The sequence below is a fragment of the Vicugna pacos genome, chromosome 3 (assembly GCF_048564905.1).
Source record: "Vicugna pacos chromosome 3, VicPac4, whole genome shotgun sequence".
NCBI lineage: Eukaryota > Metazoa > Chordata > Mammalia > Artiodactyla > Camelidae > Vicugna > Vicugna pacos.
The window spans coordinates 32539062-32562813 of NC_132989.1; the positions used below are offsets into that span (position 1 = coordinate 32539062).

At 35.8% G+C, this 23752-nt stretch overlaps 1 protein-coding gene across 11 annotated transcripts in view; it reads right to left on the reverse strand.

Annotated features, from left to right (window-relative positions):
• The window catches only part of MEGF10 (multiple EGF like domains 10), a 366325-nt gene that overhangs the window by 132846 nt on the left and 209727 nt on the right, over positions 1-23752 (reverse strand). The gene's annotated exons all lie outside the window — the stretch shown is intronic.

The window sequence follows — 23752 nt, forward strand, 5'->3', positions numbered from 1 at the left end:
CCAGCTAATCTATCTTTGCTCAGAATTTTGCTTTTATTTTGGTGTTATGAATAAAGAGCATAAATCACATTTTTTTTTTTACCGAACATCATTCCTGCATTTTTCAGACAAGAAAACAGAGACTAGGAAAATGCAATGATTCTCCTAATATTCACAGCTGGCATTAGAGGCAGAAGTAGGAGAGAATTCAGGTGCCTGAATCCCAGTGGACCAAAACTTTCAATGAGTTTGAATGGAGGTGGGGATGCAGGGGTGAAAAGGATGGTAGAGGTTGTGTTGGTTCAGGTGCACTAGATGGCTGGGAGTCAGAAGTCAGAAGATTCAACTGAGGAAGAGAGAGAAAGCAGAAAGTTGACTTTCCAGATAAACTTTATCCACTCCTTAGTTTTGTTTGAGGCCAATTATATGCAAAATCTTTACAAAAATTAGACTTTGCTACTACAATGTTCACTGTAGACAGGAATCATTTTGTTTTCAAATTTCCAAACATTACATTCCAGCCTACCCTATCATGTTTGTTTATAAAAGAGAAGGGAATTCTCTTTTCCTTCAATTTAATATTTACTGATGTAGCAGGCATGTTACTGGGTACCTCTGTGGATACAAAGATGGCAGATCAGGAACTCTCAGTCTACAGAGGAATCAAATAAAGCCCCCTCCACAAACTCAATATTCGCAGAGCAGGACACAGGTGTAATACAGAGGTATGAACAAATAATTACTGTGAACCATATGCAACAATTCCATTTATATGGAGAGTCCAATAGGCAAATCTAGAGACAGAAAGTGTATTAGCAGTTGTCTAGGGCTGGGAGGGACTCATGATGAATGTGGGGTGATGGTTAATGGGTATAGGGGTTTCACTGAGGAAAGAAAAATATTCTAATATCTAAAGTGTGTTGGTTGTACAACTCTGTGAATATAAAATATAACATCACTGAATAATGCACATTAAATGGTTGAATTGTATGGTATGTGAATTATTGTCAAAAAAGTCATCATAAAAAATACTGTGGGAGCCACAGGAAGGGAACAATCAGTTCCAACTGGAGTCAAATCAAGGAAGGTCTCAGGAAAGAAAATATCTGAGCTGAGGAAGTGGACACCTCAGGAATAAAGTTGCAGGAAAGAGGTGCTAACAGCAGCTGCCTCATACTCCACCCTCTTTCCATCCCATCCCCAAAATTGCATGACCCACGGTATGAGGTCAGGGGCTCTTACCCCAAAGCCACCAGTGGTCCACATGTGTGACTTGCATAGATAGCCAATCAGCCATGGACAGTGAGAAAATACTAGGAGCCTAGAAATGTGCACTTATAAATTTAATTTTTTTAATCCAAATCTAAAATTCTTTTCTTTCCATTCCTGATAGAGCTTTCATGGAGCCCAAGGAGAAGTACATAGAGTGATTACTAGCAGTGTCTTTGGCATACATCACTAATTATATACTTAACGTCTATTCTTCCTTTCATCCTTATTAACAGAATACCACTTTCACCAATGGTGTGACCAGCAATTAACTACACTCCCCAGCCCTCTTTCTGGACTGAAGTGTTCATGTTGAAAATAGCATAGGGGGACAGATTCATTGGTAAGCGCAATTCCCCATCTCCTTCTCCTTCCTGATGCCTGGGGTGTGGACAAAATGGCTGAATCTGCAAAAAAGATTGGGCAATTCTGAAGGAAGAGCCTAGAGAATCATGGAACACTTTGCTCTGAATTTCTTGCATGAATAAATAAATGCCATAAGTTACGTATTTCCAGACTTTTCATTATATAAAAATAAAAAACTCATCTTTGTTATGTTTCTGTTTTTTCAGAAACCTACTTACTGCAGCCAAACATGATTTGTAACTAACACACTGCTTGTATAGAAGATCTTTCAGGTGAAAAAGGTCCTAAATTGAAAAAAATTCATAATAGCAAGAAATAATTATCTTAAAAATGTCCAAAAAGCACTTGGCAAAACCAAACATCCATTCCTCAAAGAAATTCTTTACAAACTGGAAACAAAAACGAGCTTCCTCTACCTAAAGGGTAAATATGAAAAACCTAGTACTAACATTACATTCAATAGTAGAAGAATAATGCTTTATCCTTAAGATTAGGAACAAGACAAGGATGTCTGATCTTATCATTTCTGTTCAGCATTGTACTAGAGGTTCCATCACGGTAATAACACAAGAAAGAAGTAAAAGATGTCCAGATTGGGAAGGAAGAAGTAAAAATTCCTTTATTTACATATTATGTAAATAAACACAAATAGGTGGAAAATCTAATGAAATCTACAAAAAAAAAAGGTGCTAAAATAATAAGAGAGTTTAACAAGTTTTAGATAAAAACCCATAATTATGTTTCTATATACTAGCAAGAAACAATCAGAAGTTGAAATTTAAAAAGCTATTTATAATATCACCAAAAATACAAAATACTTAGGGATAAATCTGACCAATGATGTGAAAGACCTATACACTAAGAACTAAAAACAGTACTGAGAGAAATTAAAAAACTGAACAAAACTATCAACCAATTTGATCTATTTGACATTTATAGAACACCCCACCCAACAACAGCAGAATGTACATATTCTCTCTAAACAGAGGGAGGCATTATTTAAGACCCAGATGACTCACTATTGTTAAGCTATTAATTTTCTCCCAAATAGATCAACAGATTAAATGCAATACCAATCAAAATCCCAGCAGCTTTTTAGCTGAAATTGATAAGCTGATTTTAAAATTCATATTCAAACACCCAGTACCTATAATAGCCAGAACAACTCTGAAAAAGCTAAAGGCTAATACCACTTGATTTAAGGACTTAAAAAGCTACAGTAACCAACAGAGTGTGATACTGATGTAAATATAGGCAAATATGTTCAATGGAACAAAATAGAGAGCCCAGAAATAAATTCACATATATATGGACAATTATCTTTTGATAGAGGCACAAAGACAATTCACTGAAGAAATAACAGTCTTTGCAACAATGCTGAAAAATTTGGATATCCATATGCAAATAAATAAGTGTGGATATGTAATTTTGCACCATATATAAATATTAACTCAAAATGAATCATAAACCTAAATATAAAACCTAAAAGTATGCAACCTCTAGAAGAAAAAGTAGGAGAGAACTTTTGTGACCTTGAGTTGGGCAAAGATTGCTTAGATATGGCACCTAAAAACCCAACCTGCCAAAAAGTAAGTTAATACATTTTTCCATCAAAAATAAAAACTTCAGCTCTTCAAAAAATACCACTAAGAGGATGAAAAGATAAGTCACAGAATGGAAGAAATATTTTCAAAAAATACTAGCTAACAAAGAACTTATATTCAGAATATATTAAAATTATAAAATAAGAAGATAAACAGCTCAATTTCAAATAAATTTAAAAGCAGGCAAAAGGTTTGGACACTTCACCAGAGAAGATATACTGATGACACATAAGTTCATGAAAAGATGTTCAAGTATCATTAGTCACTACATCAGTATGAATTAAAACTACAGTAAGATAATACTACATATCTATTCAAGTGACTGAAATTAAAAAGACTGACTGTATCAAGTACTGGCAAGGATGTGGAGGAACTAGAATTCTCATACATTGCTAGTGAGAATGTAAAATGCACAACTGCTTTGGAAAATTTTGTCAGATTTTTAAAATGTCTGTGGACATTTGGATTATTTCCAGTTTTTGGCTATGACAAAGTATCTCTGAACACTGGGCACAAGTACCAAATGATTCAGCCATTACACTCCTAGGTATCACCCAAAAGAAATAAAAGCATATGCCAATACAAAGACTCAGACACAAGTTCTTAAAGCAGCTTTATTTGTAACTGCCAAAACCTGGAAACAATCTAAATGTCCATTAACAAACAAAAGGATAATAAGTTGTGGTATATCTATTCAACAGAATATTATTCAGCAATAAAAAGGAATGAACGAATGATTCACGTGACAATACGAATGCATCCCCAAGTGATCATGCTCAGTGAAAGAGATCAGACATAAAAGAGAATATACTGAGATTCCATTTGTATAAAGCACTACAAAATACAAACTAACCTGAGAGTGACAGAAAGCAGATTGGTGGTTACCTGGGGGAGGGGAGGTGCAGGGAGGAGTGACTGGGAGGAATTACAAAGGAGTGTGAGGAAAATGTCTGTATGTGATGAACAGGTTCACTATTATGGCTGAAGTAATGGCTTCATGGTTAGACATAAGCCAATACCTGTCAAATTGTACACTTAAATCTGTGCAGTTTATTTTATGCCATTTTTATCTCAGTAAAGTTGTTTCAAAAAAGCAAAACTAGAACGTGAGGAAAACTTCCAGGGAAATGCAAAGAGAACCCTCTATACACAAAAGAGAGGGAATATTAAAAAAAAAATCTGAGCTAGCCCTAAAATAATGAACACAATTTGCAATTTCAGGAAGAGTCTGTGGTCATTTGTGGATAGGCTCTACAAATGCTTATGAAGATATTGGCTTTAGAATCTTCCAAGAAATATTTATTTGGGGAAAGGCTAATACTACAAACTCACAATGCAATATTCTATACAAAGCTTTTCCTCTACAAAGGAAATGACATATACGAGAAAAAAAATAGTTTGTGCTGAAATTGACTATTGTAATGAATCCCACACAAGGGACTGAAATACCAACTGTGGAGCACATAATCCTATTCATTTACTTAAAAATGGAAAGAGTGTTCAGCTTAATTCCACACATATATAGGCATTATCTATTCTGGCCACAGCTCCCCACATTGTATCTCTTTAAATTAAATCAGATTTAAATAACATAAGTAACATGATCCTAATGGACCACAGTTTCAAAAAGTTAACAAGTGCTGGAATAAATTTTCCTAAGGACAAATTCCTAACAACTCAGCCTACAACTGGTCTGATGATACAACTGCAGGCTGATTCAATTTGAGAAGGATTTCAAAATCACCAGCAGACCGTTTAGAGAAGAAATCTGAAGGAAAGTACCTTTACTGGGGATGAATTATTTCCCTCCTGGTCCTGTCCTGTTTATCTACAAGGAAAGCATAGCGACTCTGTGGGAAGTGCCATGCCAGGCTCTTCTGTTTTTAGAAAGGCATTCCTCTGGCTCCACTCTCCATGAAGCCACAGAATTCTTTCACAAATATTCTTTGCCACAGCATGTTCTGCACCACATGGCATTTCCCCGTCTGCCCTATTTCATCTTGCTGACACTTGTTCCCAGAGACTTTGCTTCCGACTATCCAATACATCTGAATCACCCGTGGATAATAAAGGCCAGCCCTAGGGAAACTGAAGAGGGCAGAAGCGATCACGTTTAAGGTTATCACTTTTCCCTTTCAGTGTCCCCTCCCTGCTTCACTCCTTGGTGGTGGTCCCTGGACATTTCCTTTTGGACTCTGGTGCTCTCATGTTCTTTCTGCTCTCCTTCCCTGTCTACACTAACTTGAGAATAAACAGAGTCCTCATACCCAACAATCAATGACTAACAATAATAGCGAAGGTTATTTCCCTTGTCAAGAGGGACATTTGCATTTTAGTATGGAAGCCTTAGCTAAATGTATCAATTAGGTGGCAGAATTTCTTCAAAAAGGGGAGGACCAAGGGTCTAACAGAAAGCTGGCAGTAGGATCTTTGCTACTAGAATACCTCATAAAAACTAGGGAACACAACTGGAATGCCTGCAGGAGCCAGGTGGGATCAATGAAGAGTAAGCAGGCTGGGTAAGGTCTGGAAAACTCAGACATCATGTGCTCGCTGAAAAAGGGGCAGCTCTAGGGGTTCAAAAGGTACATGTTTCCAGCTATAAAATTAAAAAGTCATGGGAATGTATTGTACAACATAGCAACTATAGTTAATAATACTTTATTGCATATTTGCAAGTTGCTAAGAGATCATACAAGTCCTTATCACAAGAAAAAAATATTTTGTAACTATGTACAGTGATAAGCATTAACTAGACTTACTGTGGTGATCATTTTGCAATACATACAAATATTGAATCACTATGTTGTATGCCTGAAACTAACATAGTTATATGTCAATTATACCTTAATTAAAAATAAGTAAGTAAAAGGACAGGTTCCCCTTCAGTGTCTCCTGTCTACTGTTACATAAGACCGTCAAGCCAGTGTTATCAATCTCCTGATTCCTCCATGGAAGATGAAGTCATAAGTTTTAAGTTAAAAGTTTTTTAAATGTAAAATACTATGTGGACCAAATGAAACAGGATTACATATCAAATCATTCAGCCTGCTAGTTTGCCACTTTTGGCAAAGATTATTGGCTTGCTTTATGAAAAGGTCAGTGAAGGTACTAAAATGTTCAGAATAAAGAGCTTTTAAGTTCTTTGACAGATTACATTGTAAACTTAAGCGTCCTTTTTCTTAACTTTAGTATCTATCCTGTATTAACTGCAAATCTATCATTTATACAGCTATGTTGAATTCAATGTCAAGATCTGTTTCATATTCATTGACAACTTCACTTTTGATAAACAACTGTTTGCCATGAAGTATCTCTGCTAATAATAGTTCAAAACTTGGAAGACAGGCCCAGCCAGTCCTGTCCCAATTGATGAAGACAGTAAGCAGGTACATCTTCTATGCAGTGGTGAAGGGAAGGAAGTGTCTGCTATAGTCTGTCATGACTCAACTAAAAATTTCCCTTTCTTGAGCTGTTAAAACAGACATTATCACTGTTCTTAGAAGAAATTACACAGGAGTGACACAGCCAACATAGCTGAAAAAGACATCTTTTGGTATCCGCCCACAACAACAATTCAACATTCACCCATGGATAAAAGTGCCTTTGTGGGAGCTATGGGATCAGAATCCCTAGCAAGGATGACCAAAGATATTTTATCTCCCAAAGTCAGTTAAGACTGGAGAAGGTTCACACCATACACAAAAATAAACTTAAAATGACTTAAAGACTTAAAAACAAGACAAGACACTATTTACCTCCTAGAAGAAAACATAGGCAACACATTTTTTGACATACATTTTAGCAATGTTCTCCTAGGGCAGTCTACCCAGGCAATAAAAATAAAAGCAAAAATAAACAAATGGGACCTAATTAAAATTATAAGCTTTTGCACAGCAAAGGAAACCATAAGCAAAACAAAGAGACAAGCTATGGAATGGGAGAAAATAGTTGCAAATGATGCGACTGACAAGAGCTTAACTTCTGGAATATATAAACAGCTCATACAACTTAATAACAAAAAAACAAACAACCTCAATCCAAAAATGGACAGCAGACTTAAACAGTTATGCAAAGAAGACATACAAATAGCCAATAAGCACATGAAAAAATACTCAATATCACTAATTATTAGAGAAATGTAAATCAAAACTACAATGAGGTATCACCTCACACCAGTCAGAATGGCTATCATTAAAAAGTCCACAAACGATAAATTCTGGAGGTATGAATAAAAGGAAACCCTTCTAGACCATTGGTGGGAATGTAGTTTGGTGCAGCCATTATGGAACACTGCACAGAGATTCTTCAAAAAACTGAAAATAGACTTACCCTATAATCCAGCAATCCAATCCTGGACATATATCTGGAGGGAATTCTAATTCAAAAAGATACATGCACCCCAATGTTTATAGCAGCCCTATATAAGAGCCAAGACATGGAAGCAACCTAAATGTCCATCGACAGATGACTGGGTAAAGAAGCTGTGTATATTTATACAATTGAATACTATTCAGCCATAAAAAAGAATAAAATAATGCCATTTGCAGCAACATAGATGGACTTGGAGATAGTCGTTCTAAGTGAAGTAAGACAGAAAGAGAAAGAAAAATACCATACAATATCATTTGCATGTGGACTCTAAAAAAAAAAGACACAATTAAAAAGACACAAATGAACTTATTTACAAAACAGAAATAGACTCACAGACATAGAAAACAAACTTATGGTTACCAGAGGAGGAAAAGGGTAGGAAGGGTTAAACTGGGAATTTGAGATTTGCAGATACTATTATATATAAAACAGATCAACAGGTTTCTTCTGTATAGAACAGGGAACTATATTCAATATCTCATAGTAACATACAATGAACAAGAATCTGAAAATGAATATATATGTATATGTATGACTGAAACATTATACTATGCACCAGAAATTAACACAACATTGTAAACTGCCCATACTTCAATTAAAAAAGAAAAGACTGGAGAATGTGACCACTACTATAAATGTGAAGGCAGAAACAAAAGACTTGAAGGAACATTAAACTTCAAGGAAAGATGACACCATCAAAGGAACACAATAATCTTCTAGTAAACAACATCAAAGATACGGAGATCTGTAATTTTCCCAATAAAGAATTCAAAATTGCTTTTTAAAAGGATGTTCAATAAATTATGAGAAAACAAAGAAAGACAATTCAACAAGATCAGGAAAATAACACACAAACAAAATGAGAAGTTTAAAAAAGAGACAGAAATCTTTTTTTTTTTAAATTCTGGATCTGAAGAATATAATGAATGAAATGAAAAATGCAGTAGAGAGCATCAACAGAAGACTGGATGAAGCAGAAAAAAGTATCTGTGAAGAGGAAGACAGATATTTTAATATTATTCATTCAAAGGAGAACAAAGAAAAAAAGAATAAAAAAGAATGAAGAAAGCCTATATCATCTATGGGGTACCATGAAGGAAGCCAACAGCAAATCATTGAAATCCCTGAAGGAAAAGAGAGAGAAGGAGACAGAGAACTTATTTAAATAAATAATGGCTAAGAAATCCCCAAATGTGGGAAAGATTTGGATATTTAAGTACATGAAGCTCATAAGTCACCAAATTTAACTTAAAGAGATCTTCTCCAAGACATATTGTAAAAATACTGTCAAAAATTGAAGACAAATAGAGAATCTTAAAAGCAACAAAAGAAAAGAAGTTCGTTATTTACAAGGGAGCCTCCATAAAACTAAGAGCATATTTCTCATCACAAACCTTACAAGCCAGAAGATAATGGAATGATGTATTCAACATTACAAATGACAAAAACTGCCAGGCAAGAATACTCTATCCAGCAAAGTTGTCCTTCAAAATAAAGGAGAAGTAAAAAATCTTCCAGACAAACAAAAGCTGAAGGAGTTCATCACCACTCTAACTGCCTATAGGAGATGCTAAAAGAAATTCTTCAAGCTGAAATAAAGGGCTGCTAATTATTAACATAAAAATATGAAACTATACAGCATACTGATAAAGGTTAAGTATATAGTGAAATTTAGAATACTGATACAAACAGGATTTCGACAAGGATATATGCACACCCATGTTTATCAAAGCATTATTTACAATAGTCAAGATAAGAAAACAAGCCAAATGCCCACCAATGGATGAATGGATACAAAGATATGTACAATAAAAATATGCTCAGTATTTCTAATTATTAGAGAAATGCAAATCAAAACTACAATGAAGTATCATCTCACATCAGTCAGAATGACCATCATCAAAAAGCCTACAAATAATAAATGCTGGAGAGGGTGTGGAGAAAGGGAACCCTCCCAAATAGTTGGTGGGAATGTAAATTGGTGCACCCACTATGGATAGCAGTATGGAGGTTCCTTCAAAAATTTAAAGTAGAGTTACCACATGATCCAGAAATCCCACTCCTAGGCATATAATCGGGAAAAGACAAAAACTCTTAATTTGAAAAGATACATGTACCCCAAAGTTCATAGTAGCACTATTTACAATAGCCAAGACACAGAAGCAACCTAAGTGTCCATCAAGAGATGAATGAATAAAGAAGATGTGGTATATATACACAAAGGAATATTACTCAGCCTTAAAAATAATGAAATATTATAATCTGCAGCAACGCAGATGGACCTAGAGATTATCATGAGTGAAGTAAGTCTGACATAACAACAAGTATTATATGATAATACTTAAATTTAGAATCTAAAAAACACAAATAAACTTATTTGCAAAACATAAATAGACTCACAGACATAAAAAACAAACTTACGGTTACCAAAGGAGAAAGAGGAGAGGAAGGACAAATTAGAAGTATGGGATTATGGGATTAACAGATACACACTACTACATATAAAACAGATAAACAAGGATTCACTATATAGCACAGGGAACTATATTCAATATTTTATAATAAGCTGTAATGAAAAATAGTCTGAAAAACAAACACACACACACACATATATAACTGAATCACTTTGCTGCATACCTGCAACTAACACAATATTGTAAATCAACTATACTTTAATTTTAATATGTGTTCATATGCAGTGAAATATTATTTTGGCATGAGAAAAGAAGATATCCACCCACATATGATAATATTGACAGACTTTGAAAACATCATGCTAAGTGAGGTAAGTCAGACAGAAAAATACATGTATTATATGGTACTGAAGTCCTCTGCTATAATTGTATTGCTGTTTCTCCCTTCAGATCTGTTAGTATTTGCTTAATATATTTAGGTGCTCCTATGGATTTACAATTGTTACATTCTCTTGATGAACTGACCCCCTTTATATAATATAATGATCTTCTTTGTCTTGTTACAGTTTTTACTCTATTCTGTCTGATAGAAGCATAGGTACCCCTGCTCCTTTTTAGTTTCTACTTGCATAAAATAGCTTTTTGTATTCTTCAGTTTCAGCCCATGTGTGTTCTTAAAGCTGAGGTGAGTCTCCTATAGGCAGCATATAGTTGGGTCTTGTTTTTTTTTTCATCAAGCTACTCTGTGCCTTTCGATTAGATAATTTAATACATTTTTAAAATGAGGATAGTTTATGGGGACTCTAGAACAATATTAAGCATGCTAACATTCATATTAGAAGTTTCTCCAGAACAAGAAAGAAAGAGGTAGAAAATATATTTGAAAGAATTATAACTAAACACTTTCCAAACCTGAAGAAGGTAACAGATAACTAGGTATCGGAGTCACAGAGAGTCCCAAACAAGATGAACCCCAAAACAGCCACATCAAGGCATATCATAATTAAAATGACAAAAGTTAAAGAGAGAATTTTAAAGGCACTAAAAGAAATACAAGGAGTTACATACAAGGGAACCCCCATAAGGCCGTATCAGCTGATTTCCTTTGTAGAAACCTTGTGGGCCAGAAGGGAGTGCTGAAAGGAAAAAGCCTATTACCTAGGATACTCTATGCAGCAAGATTATCATTTAGAATTGAAGGACAGATAAAGAGCTTCTCAGACTAACAAAAATAAAGAGTTCATCAATACAAAGCTAACCTTAGAAGAAGAGTTAAAGGTCTTTTTTGAGTAAAAAGAAAAGGCGACAACAAGAAATAAGAAATTATAGGAAGGGAAAAATTCCACTGGTAAAAAATTTATAAAATCAGTTATAACTACAAAAAACAGTTAAGGGATAGACATGAAGATGTAGAATATGACATCAAACATAGGGAAGAGGAGTGGTTGACTGGATAAACAAAACAAGACCCATCTATATGCTGCCTACAAGAGACTCACTTCAGAGCTAAAGGCATACAAAGACAAAGTGAGGAGGTTGAAGAGGTGATATTCCATGCAAATAAAAACAAAACGAAAGCTGAGATAGCAATACTCACATCAAAGTAGACTTTAAAACAAAGTCTCTAATAAAACACAAAAAAGAACAGTATATAATGATAAAGGGATCAATACAAGAAGAGGATATAACATTTTTAAACATATGCATCTGATAGAGGAACACTTAAATATATAGAGCAAATATTAATAGACATAAAAGGAGAAATTGACAATAATACAACAATAATAGGGGACTTGAACACCCCAATTACATCAATGGAAAGGTCATCCAAACAGAAAATCAAGAAGAAAACAGGGCCTTCCCAGTTGGACTTTATTAATAGATATGTACAGGACATTCCATCCAAAAAGTGCAGAATATACATTCTTTCAAGGGCACCAGAATAGATCACATGCTAGGCCACAAAATAAGTATCAACAAATTTAAGAGAATAGAAATTATGTCAATCATCTTTTCCAATCACAGTGATGTGAAATTAGAAATCAATTGTAAGAAGAAAAATGGGAAAAACATATACATAGAGACCATACAACATGCTACTAAAAAACCAGTGGATCATTGAAGAAATCAAAGAGGAAATCAGAAAATACCTTGAGACTAATGAAATTAAAACACAACTTTCCAAAATCTATGGGACACAGCAACATAAGTCCTAAGAGGAAAGTTTATAGTGATACAGACCTAACTCAAGAAACAAGAATTATCTCAAATAAATAACCTAATTTTCCATGTAGCAGAATTAGAAAATGAAGAACAAGTAAAGCCCAAAATTAGCAGAAGAAAGAAAATAATAAAGATCAGAGTAGAAATAAATAAAATAGACCAAAAACAACAGAAAAAAAGTCAATGAATCCAAGAGCTCATTTTTTGAAAAGATAAAATTTGATAAGCCTTTAGCCAGCATCATTAAGAAAAAGAGAGGACCCAAATAAATAAAATAAAAAATGAAAAAAGTTACAGCTGATACCACAAACTTAAGAGAATTCTACAAATAATTATATGCCAACTAACTGGACAACCTAGAAGAAATAGAAACATTCCTAGAAACACAGTCTTCCAAGACTGAATCAAGAAGTAGATGATCTGAGCAGACTAATTACTAGTAATGAATTTGAATCAGTAATCAAAAAACTCCCAACAAACAAAAGTCCAGGACTGGACAGCTTCACACGAAAATACTACCAAACATATAAAGAACAGTTAATACTCATCCTTCTCAAAGGATGAGCCAAAACTCCCAAACTCATTCTATGAGTCCATCCTTACCCTGATGCCAAAACCAGACAAAGACACTAAAAAAAAAAAAAAGAAAAGAAAAGAAAGAAAGAAAATTACAGGCTGGTATCTCTGATGAACAGAGTTGCAAAAATCCTCAACAAAATACTAGTAAACTGAATTCAATACTGTATGAAAGGAACATATACCAATAGTCACATGAAAAGGTGCTTGTCATCACTAATCATCAGGAAAATGCAAATCAAAACCACAATAAGACATCAATTTATATCTGTTAGAATGGCTATCATCAAAAAACAAGACATAAGAAATGTTGGTAAGGACATAGAGAAAATGGAATTTTTGTGTACTGTTAGTGGGAATGAACATTAATATAGCCACTATGGAAAAGACTATGGAGGCTCATTAAAAGGCTAAAAATTGAATCACCATATGATTCAGCAATCCTACTTCTGAGTACATATCCAAAGGAAATAAAATCAGGATCTCAAAGAGCTATCTGTACTCCATGTTCATTGCAGCAGTATTCATAATAGCCAAGATATGGGAACAACTCAAACATCCTTTGGCAGATGAGTAGATGAAGAAAATGTGATACATACACACACACACACACACACCCCAAAATAGTATTCAGCCATAGGAAAAGAAGAAAATCCTGCCACTTGTGACAACATAGGTGGCCCTGAGGGCATTATCCTAAGTGAGATAAGTCAGACAGCGAAAGACAAATATTGTATGATACTACTTACATGTGGAATCTAAAAAAGCTGAACTAATAGAAACAGAGAGTAGAATGGTGGTTGCCAGGGTTGGGTGTCAGGGGTGGGGGGAGGGGAATGGGGGGATGTTTGTCCAAGGGCATAAACTTTCAGCTGTAAGATGAACAAGTTCTTAGGATGTAATGTACAGCAGGGTAACTACAGTTAGCAACACTGTATTATATACCTGAAATTTGCTAAGAGAATCTTAAATATTCTCACCACAAAAAAGAAATGATAATTATGTGACATGATGGAGGTATTAACTCATCTGTCATGTAATCGTTTTGCAATATGTTAAGTCTATCAAATCACCAAGCTGTATACCTTAAACTTACATAACGTTATGTCAATAATGTCTCAATATAGCTGGTAAAAACAAGAAATTAAAGATCTAAATGGTCTCAGATAAACCTAAATGTTTATAATTACCAGTCTAAGGTTATACAAAAGCAAACCAAATGACTTACAGCATTGTTTTCCAAGTAAGTAGACTCTGCGGACTATTAGTCCCATTATGTTCTTGGGGGAAAAAAAAAGAGAGAGAGAGAGGTGGAGGAGGAGGGAATTTCATGGGCAAATAAATTTGAGACATGCCTTAGTATTCCCAAAGTTTTCAACAGATTATTGTAAATTTTTGAGAAAGGGGATCTAGCACAAGGCATTTCCCAATTGTACTGGGCAATGCAACAATGAATTATGCAAGAAGCGTATTTAGTAGCTTATACTAGGGGCATGCAGCTACACATAATGTCCAGGATCCAAGTTTCTGGAAACCCATTCTCATCCCTTGATTAACAGATGGATTTCATCTAAGGTGGCACATTTCCTTTTCTGCCCCTCAATTACTAAGTTCAATAAATTAACTCAGTTGTTTTTAAAGCTTAAACCCCAGTTTGGGTGCCATATCTTTAGACTTGCCATACATCCTCTGCTCCTCCAATGTGCCCAGCTGGCTCACCTTCAGATCATGCTCCCCTCTGTGATCTAAGAAGATTGCTTCTCTATCTGCTGGTTCTCTTGGAACTCTAGTTGATTTCCTTTAAATCTTTTTAAGAATTATTCATCGAGAAAAAAAACCACATCTGGAACTTGGGATATTCCTGCAGCTCAAGGAAAGAACAGTGTCCACATAGTACTGCCTGTATCATCAGTACATCACTCTCCCTCTCCCTTTAGCATCTGTGTGTGTGGCTGGAGGGCGGTACAGGTTTACCACCAGACTGTGCTGACAGTAGCTATCCTAGACTAAAAATGCAAGTTCTGTCATCACCCAGTCATGTCAATGTTTTGTGGTTGGTCACTTAGATCAAAAGGTGCTTTTCCCATTATTTTTAAATCACTTTTCTCTAAAAAAGATTTGAACCACAGTGCAGTACAAAATTGCTTCTCAGTTCTGAGCATTTATATTAGCTATTATCTATCCCTGCAAGGAGACTGCATAAATTATTAGGACTGTAAAAATTCTACCTGCCCTGCAAAGGCTGAAATTGCAGGAACTCATTTTCGAGAGAAGGTAAAGCCTAACCATGGTTTCCCTTCGGCCCTGTCTCCATGGGACTCTACAGTCAGGGTTTCTTAAGCAAAAAACAGGTGACAGATAGGATTTCCATCTGTTTAGATGGAGAGTATCTTGAATTCATAGCGGTTTATGACTATTATTAAATTCATGGCTTCTATTTTAAAAATCCTAAGTAGTGAACAAGCATTGCCAATCAATAAAGCAGAAAAGTTCCCCACATTATTTAGCCAGATTTCCAATCTTCACTACTAGCAGAGACCAAAGACCAAAACTGGAGTAAATTAGATTCCAATAGATGTGTGGGAAAATCGGAATTTCTGCTGGTGTAGTATGTGGACAAAGAGTCTTTCCCAGTATTTCACTGGTACGTTCCTCTGAACCAAGTCGGGCTCCATGGAAACAGAATACAGGGTCCCTATGGAAACATGAAAAAATCCATTGCCAGTGGCAGAAAGGGCATCACGGGTAGGTGTACTTAGGAACGTACCATCTGACTGCTGTCAGCTCAAGGTCTCTCTGGCTAGCCTAACAGGATTGTCTCACTTTCATCTGCACTCAAAAGGATCTGCTTAAAAGAGACTACACATTCAGGTTGCTTGGAAATACTTGACAGGATCACAACTTTATTATTAAACAAGCCTGTGAGTGTGAGAGTTAAACAAGTCCAAATGACAACTTCAGGGAGGTGCTCCTCCTCCCCCAAATTCTCACCAGGCTCCCCTAAATCACCCAGAGAAGCCCAGCTCACCCCACAATAGCCGTCTACCGAAGGCTGAATTTTCATAGCCCCAAACAAGGCTTCTTGCCCTGCACCCCAGCTCTTCTCATGCTGAAAAATCTGAGCCCAAAATTTCAGCAGCAAAAGACCAAAATGACCTAAGCCTGGATAAAGAATTAAAAACATGTCCTTCCAGCATCTCCAGGTGGGGGAATCAAATACCTGCAGAGCAGCTCTTCCCAACAGCCTTGCCCATGTGGCCAGTTCCCCAACCTGCAATCGTCCGATAGCTGGCACCAAGGCAAAATGTGGCCACTGAAAACCTTTTTCCATTCCCTAAACAAAACTACTCACAATATAATCCTGACTTAAGTTGCTAAATATTCCAGCTCACAAAGAGGAAATTCATTTTTCCTGGAGAGAACAGCAGGAACAGTATAGAGAACTTCCCAGTTAAATGGAAAAGCTAGGTATAACAGAAGCCTATGACCAGGTGCAAGATTTAGGAACCTCAACTGATAGCTCCATGACTCAAGAAGTCCAAAATGTCATAGGATGCCAGAGAGAGTCTCATACAGATATAGCAAATGTGGGGCACTCAGGCCACCCAATGACCATGACAGAAATCATTAATGAGTCACTCTGTTTTCTCTCTCAGCACAGACATGGCCTAAGAATCCTTCTAAACACAATGTTCCAGGTAGCTGCTTCTAAGAAATGTTACCCTCTCTTCCAAAAGGGAAGCTTTTCTCTAACTCTGGCCTATATAACATAATATTCCAATATAAAAGGAAGAAGTAGAGAGAAATGTAAGAGTTATATGGTAAACAGCCTAAATGGGCCCCCTAAAGTGCCACCTGTGTGGCTTGTCTCCTGGAAGAGAAATAGTCCTTGGGTAAGTGAGCTACCAATGTCTTTAAGCCCTTAACCTAAAATTTGGGTTTAAAACCCATTGCTTACTAAACCATGACATTCAAATGAGAGTAAAGTTCATCTGCGGGAATAATTTTTTATATAAACACCAATCACAGTTCTAACTCCATATTTACCTCCATCCAGCTCAGGTTTTCATAAAGTCGGCCAAGTTAAAAATCAGCTGTGAATATTCATTCAGCACTATGATAATCAATTGTCACACTCCTTTCTGCAAAGAACAGGAAATCATATATAGTTCAGTGTGTGGGAGTGAAGGCTTCTTATTTACGGTTCCAAAGTTCTCTTAATGAGTGCCAAAGGCAGCCAGGGCACATCCACATCCATGGGAACTGATCCTCTACCATCAGAGCTGGCCGACAAGGCCACAAAGTAGTGATCCAGTACCCAAACCTCTTCCTCTGTCTTCCTTGCAAGCCACACTGCCTGTGATGTTCTCTTTACAGCTTTAATTTGAAGTTAGCATTTGACCTCCGCTATCTAATAAAAAATAGGGTAACAGAGTCAAGTCCACCACAAAGGAAACACTGATCAGAACAGTTTCCTCTGCAGCACCAACCAGGAGGAAAAGACTGGGCATCTGGGCAAAAGGATGAGAATTGCACTGGAGAAGAGACACCATGCTGTGCTCTTTGTCCATTCCTGATTCTGCTGCAAGTGGCCCTGCTTTCAATGACCTGTTTTCTCTGCCATCAATTCAAGGACATTACAAGGACAGTGTATGGCCAACCTCATTTCAGGATTAGCCATTCCCTCCCTTAGAGGGATAGTTGCCAACTTTCTACTCTGCTGTGCTTGTCCTGTGAGCATTTCTGAGTCCCATGAAACCAAATTTAGAAATATGGGACCTAGTTTGATGTGGGGAGCTCAAAAACGGTACACGAAGATGAAGGCTGTACCCTAGAGACAGTGGAGCAGAAAGGTGGAAATTACCTGGGTTCCCTACTGGTTTACCCACCTCTGGACTCATGTGAGAAAGAAACAATTTTCATCTCATAGCCAGACTTAATCCCACTAAATTTGTCTTATGAACTATTCATGTGTGCAAAGAGATACAAAATATTTTAGTGGCTGTAGTCAGCATCATTTAAGAGTCCAACATTAGAACAGGTAGGTAGATACTTAGGCAGGCAGGTAGGCAGGAAGACAAGAAGGCAGGAAGAAAATGTAAGTGAGGCAGACAAAAGAGTGAGGAGGCAATAGATGTTAACAGATAATCTTGGAACATACTACATTTAAGCCAAGTTATGTTATACATCCTTTCATTTTAGGAATAAGATCAAAATTTTAAATTAGAGAACTATATGAAATCTTGGGGTGAGGGTGTTGAGAAGATGGAAGGTGGAAAGTGTCTGGAGACGGTTGATCCACTCTTATAACTTCAGGCTGTACATGGGACCAGCATGAAGGCAAGACAGAAAAGGATGAACATGATGATCTTAGAGATTATGATTTCATATTCAAACACAGCCATGACATTTGCAAAATGCAACCAGATACCAATATTTACAAGAGATGTGTGGTCATAAAACATAATAATTATATGAAAAGAATACATAATTATAGCAATTACCAGGGTAGTTAAAGTTGGCCAAAGAAATACACTTTTATATCTTAACACTTAAAGATACACAAATCCAATCAATTGGATTGGATCCAACCCACCTGGTTTGAGGGCTGTAATCTAACTTGAAAACTAGGACTAGTAAATCATGTGTCTTAAAACTATGGAATATAGGATGTAACATCTAGAACAGACAATGGACTCAGTATGTTTGATCAAGGCAGTCAATTAAGGAACATGTTCTCAGGTATTTTAAAAACATCAGAAAACAATACAAAGGAATATTACATAGCCTTAAAACAAGAAAAGGAAATCCTGTCACAGGCTATAACATGGATGATGCTCGAGGATATTAACTAAGTGAAACAAGTCCATCATAGAAGGAGAAAGACCAGATGATTCCACTCACATGAAGCATCAAACATTGTCAAAATCCTAGATATAGAAAGTAAAAGTAAAAATGTGGTCTCCAAGAGCTGGAGATAGGGAAGAGGGTGAATTAGGTTTTAACGGGAATACAGTTTCACTTTCAAAAAATGAAAAATTTCTAGAGGTCTGTCGCACGACAGTGTGAATAAACTCAACACCACTGAACTGTACACTTAAAAATGATTAAGATGGCAAATTTAATGTTATGTATTTCTTATTATAAGCAACTAAATAAATAATTTTAGCAAACTGAAAAGAGACTATCAAAATATTACTTTAAAATAAACCAAAAAACATGAGATGATATAATTATTTGCTTAGGGGGGTAATTGACTATCAGCCTTGTGAATATTTTGAACTTTATATAGAAATATGTAAGAGAATCAAAATCTATAGTATTCATAATTTTAGTTTTAAGAGGATAATTGTAATATTTAAAAAAACATAGTCTATTACAATAAGAGGTCAGTCTTTTAATTTCTTTTTTTAATGTGTAGTAAAATAATTGATTAGAAATGTTATTTTAATGTTGAAATCTTACAAATGCAATATTAGAACATTTAAACTAATTTAAGATTCTACCTTATTAATAAATTGAACTTATCAAATTTACAAAAATTATTTAAGCACAGGATGGCTTGTCAGCCTAAAAGTTGAATCATTTAAAACAGAAATCAAATTTATTAAATATACAAATCCTATTTTAAACACCTGATGGAGTTTAAATATGTAGAACATTAATCAAAGGCCCTTTGATGTATTTGTTAAAGTTTGTTATACTGATACATGAAATATCTGTAAGATAAATGTAGCTTAAACAACTAGGGGTTTTGTTGTTGTTGTTGTTTTATTGAAGTATAGATGATTTAAAATCTTGTGTTAGTTTCAGGTATATAGCAAAGTTATTCAATTACATATTTTTTTCAGATTATTCTCCATTACAGCCATTACAAGATAATGAATATAGTTCCCTGTGTAATATAGTTAATCCTTGTTGCTTATCTATTTTATGTATAGTAGTTTGTATCTGTAAATATCATACTCCTAACTTATCCCTCCCCCAACTTTCCCCCTTTAGTAACCATAAGTTTGTTTTTTATGCTGAGAAGCAACAAGGTTTTGGATTTCCAACTTTAGTAAGTCAAAAATTAATTATTAGCACTAAGTTAAAAAACCATCAGAAAAAGAAATTAAGAAAAAAATCCCATTTATAATTGCATCAAAAAGAATTAAATATCAGAATAAATTTAATCAAAGAGGTGAAAGACTTATACACTAAAAACTTTAAGACACTAAGGAAACAAACTGAAGAAGATACAAATAAATGGAAAGACATTCCATGCTCATGGTTGGAAGAATTAATATTGTTAAAATGTCCATACTACCCAAAGCCACCTACAGATTCAATTCAATCACTATCAAATTTCCAGTGGCACTTTTCACAGAAGTAGAAAAAGAATCCTAAAATTTGTGTGGAACCACAAAAGACCCCAAATAACTAAAGCAATCTTGAGAGAGAAGAACAAAGCTAGAGGTATTACAATTCCTGATTTCAAACTTTATTACAAAGCTCTAGTAATCAAGACAGTATGGTAGTGGCATAAAAACAATATGTAGATCAATGGAACATAATAGAGAGTCCAGAAACAAACCCATGCATATATAGTTAACTAATTAATGGAAAAGGAGCCAAGAATATATGAGAGAAAGAACAGTCTTCTCAATAAATGATGTTGGGAAAGCTGGACAGTCACATGCAAAAAAAAAGGAAACTGAACCATATCTTACAGAAAGAGAAAAGAGAACCCTCTTGTAATGTTGGTAAGAATGTAAGTTGGTGCAGCCACTATGGAGAATAGTATGGGTATTCCTCAAGAAATTCAAAATAGAACTACAATATGCACTCTAGCAATTCTACTTCTGTGTATTTATCTGAAGGAAATAAAACACTAATACACACAAAAAAATCTGTACCTCCATGTTCTCTGCAGCACTATTTACAATAGCCAACAGATAGAAACAATTTAGTATCATTAATGGATAAATGGATAAAGAAGATGTGGTATCTATCTATCTATATCTATATAGATATAGATAGTGGAATAGTATTCAGCCATAAAAAAGAACGAACTCTTGCCATTTGCAACAACATGAATGGATCTAGAGGGTAATATGCTAAGTGAAATAAGTCAAAGAAAGACAAATACTGTATGATCTGACCTATATGTGGAATCTAAAAACAACAAAACAAAATGAAAACAGAATCCTAGATATTGAGAACAAATAAGTGGTTTTGGGGTGGGGGTGAAATAGGTGAAACAGATTATACTAGACTTATCGTGGAGATCATTTCCCATCATATGCAAATGTCAAATCACTACGTAGTAATCTTAAACTAATAATACTGTATGTCATAATAATACTGTATGTCGACTATATTTCAATTTTTTTAAGTCAAGAAAAGAAATAAATGACATTCCATTTTTTAAAAAGGTAATGAAACACATGATTAGGCAATAACAATAACTCGGAAAAATGAATACACTTAGAAGTTTAATTAATTTTCTGAACAGGTTAAAATCTCATGGAGGAATCACAGACATCTTCATGTGTAGTAATGTTTTCTTTACGGAAAATTTTCCAATCCATTCTTTTTCCAATCCGACTCTTAGGAAAGGGTTTTAACCACGCGATTCCCTACACTCTCCATTTTGACTCTTCTCACCTAATGGCACATGTCTATCTTCTGAACAAAGAGCCTTGTTATTCAGAGTGTCCTCTGTGGACTAGCAGCTCTGCACAGCCTGAGAGTTTAGCAGAAATGTGTAATCTCGGCAGGACAAAGCAAGGGTGGGGAGAAATGGAAGGATGGGACGTGCTCTCCAGAAGAGCTTCTCCAGCTACCTTAAAAAAACTGGTTTTCTAATATAGGTAGTTACGTGAAAACATCCTTTTTTGCCTTCCAGCTAGAAACTGACTACCAAAAATTAAACTAAAATTATAATCAATTCCTATGTTTCAATTCCTTTTGATAATTTCCTAGAAAAAGGTTAAAAATAGTGGCTATGCTATATGTTTGGCAGCAAAACCTAGTCAAAAAAAAAAAAAATTCTGAAAGCAGAACCAAGAATCATGTGTCCTCTCTTCCTTCTGTATCCACAAGGGTGCCTCACTAGAGCCAGCTGTTGAGAGTAGGGAAGACTTACCAGAGGCGTCCCCAAGAACAGGGGGAGTAAGGGAAGCTCTACCATCCTCTGGGGTTTAACTATGGAATGAAGACATCAGAGGGGAGAGATGCAAAATACCCTAAAGACACCAAATAGCTCCCAGGCCTCTGAGACTGACAGTAAGCTGATTAAATACATTAACATATCTAAAGGAAAAATGTTTCAGTCTCCAGGGCAGTTGGTCAGCCAAGAAGGCTTAGAAAAGAATTTTAGAGGCAAATGCTAGAGATGTCCATCCAAGCAGTCAGGAGGATACTTTGCAATCTGTCTAGTGTGGGATCAAGGAAAAGTTATCTCTGCCATCCTATGATGGTAATAATTTTTACCAGGTATGACGGTGCGGTGGGATTGTGCTGCGTTCTGAGTCAGTCTGCTGTGGAAGGCTGGAAGCATTAAGCACTGAAATTCTCTAAATAACCTTGCTCGGATCCATGCTCCCCTACATCAGCTGCCAGTAAAATGCAGCTTCCCACATGCCAGACCTTCAAGAAGAGGAGGTATGGCCAGAAGAGTGTGTAAGCACCTCTCCAGGTTCTCTATAACAATGAATTAGCATCCTGGCTTTAAACATGATTCCTATGACCTGGGTTAACAGAAATGAATCCTGGGAGATAAAACTGTTTTCTCAGTGTGCTGACAATTGTGTTCTAAGTCTGAATCCTAGCAAGGACACCGAGATAATGTCACTTGGAAGCCTCCAGGCAGTGGCCAGCCTCACCAGCCAGGCCTCCCCACTCTCCACGCCATGTGTATTCAGGGCTTTCCTTTGAAAATTTCCCATCAGCCAGGGTCAAAGAGATAAGTTTGTGATTTTTCTCTAAGAAGTTTGATTATAAACATGTAATTTTTCTTATTCAGCATCATTATTAATCAAAGACATGCAAATAAAGAAAAATAGCAAAGAGAAAATTAGCACAGAGTATAAGCAAAAAGACATTCTATACTGCTGATGGGGGTATAAACTGGAAACACACCAAACATTCTATGTGTATGTATATACCTCTGACCCAGCAATTCTACTTCTAGGAAGTTATCCTTACTAATTACATATACAAACAAAAACTTAACCATAATGTCTTCTAAAGCAGTCCATAGTAGGTAAAACCTGGAAATCATATAACTACTCAACAGTTGAGATCAGTTAAATAAAAATCTATAATGTAATAACATACTGACATTTGCAATACATTACAGAAGTACATTTACTGACCAGGAGAGACATTTGCAATGTATTTGTATTTTCTTCTTTTTGTCCAGGTACATTTTCTAATGCTTTTTCAATGCACATTTATTATGATATATAGCTTCGGTTTTGAATCAAATTTGAGGAATCACCCATGACTATATAGAGACTAGAATCCAGGGATTGAAAGATGACATACACTGGCCCAAGCCCTCTCTCTACTCAAGCAAATTAGCCTCAAAGAGCTAAAAATGGATTATCCAAGGCCACCCAGTGGAGTGTGTCAGAGCCAGTGCTATCACTCAGCTCCGTGGAGTTTTAAGCCCAAATGCGTCCAATCATTCCTACTGCCTCCAAGTTAGAGTAGAACTTTGTCTCTCTCGATGCTACTCAACACCAGCATCTTGGCTCAGAAAGCATAGGTGTTCCTCTAGCTTTGTGTTGAGCCAAAATATTTCAATAAAATCATTGTGAATGATCTCTCTTCTAAGTGTCCTGCACACCACAGCAAGAAACCCCAACTGCAAAACACACCTCGCATGATATTCTAGGATTTCCTAAAGGGTATCATAAAACATCAAACTTATCTCAAGGTACCTTAGGATGAATTGGC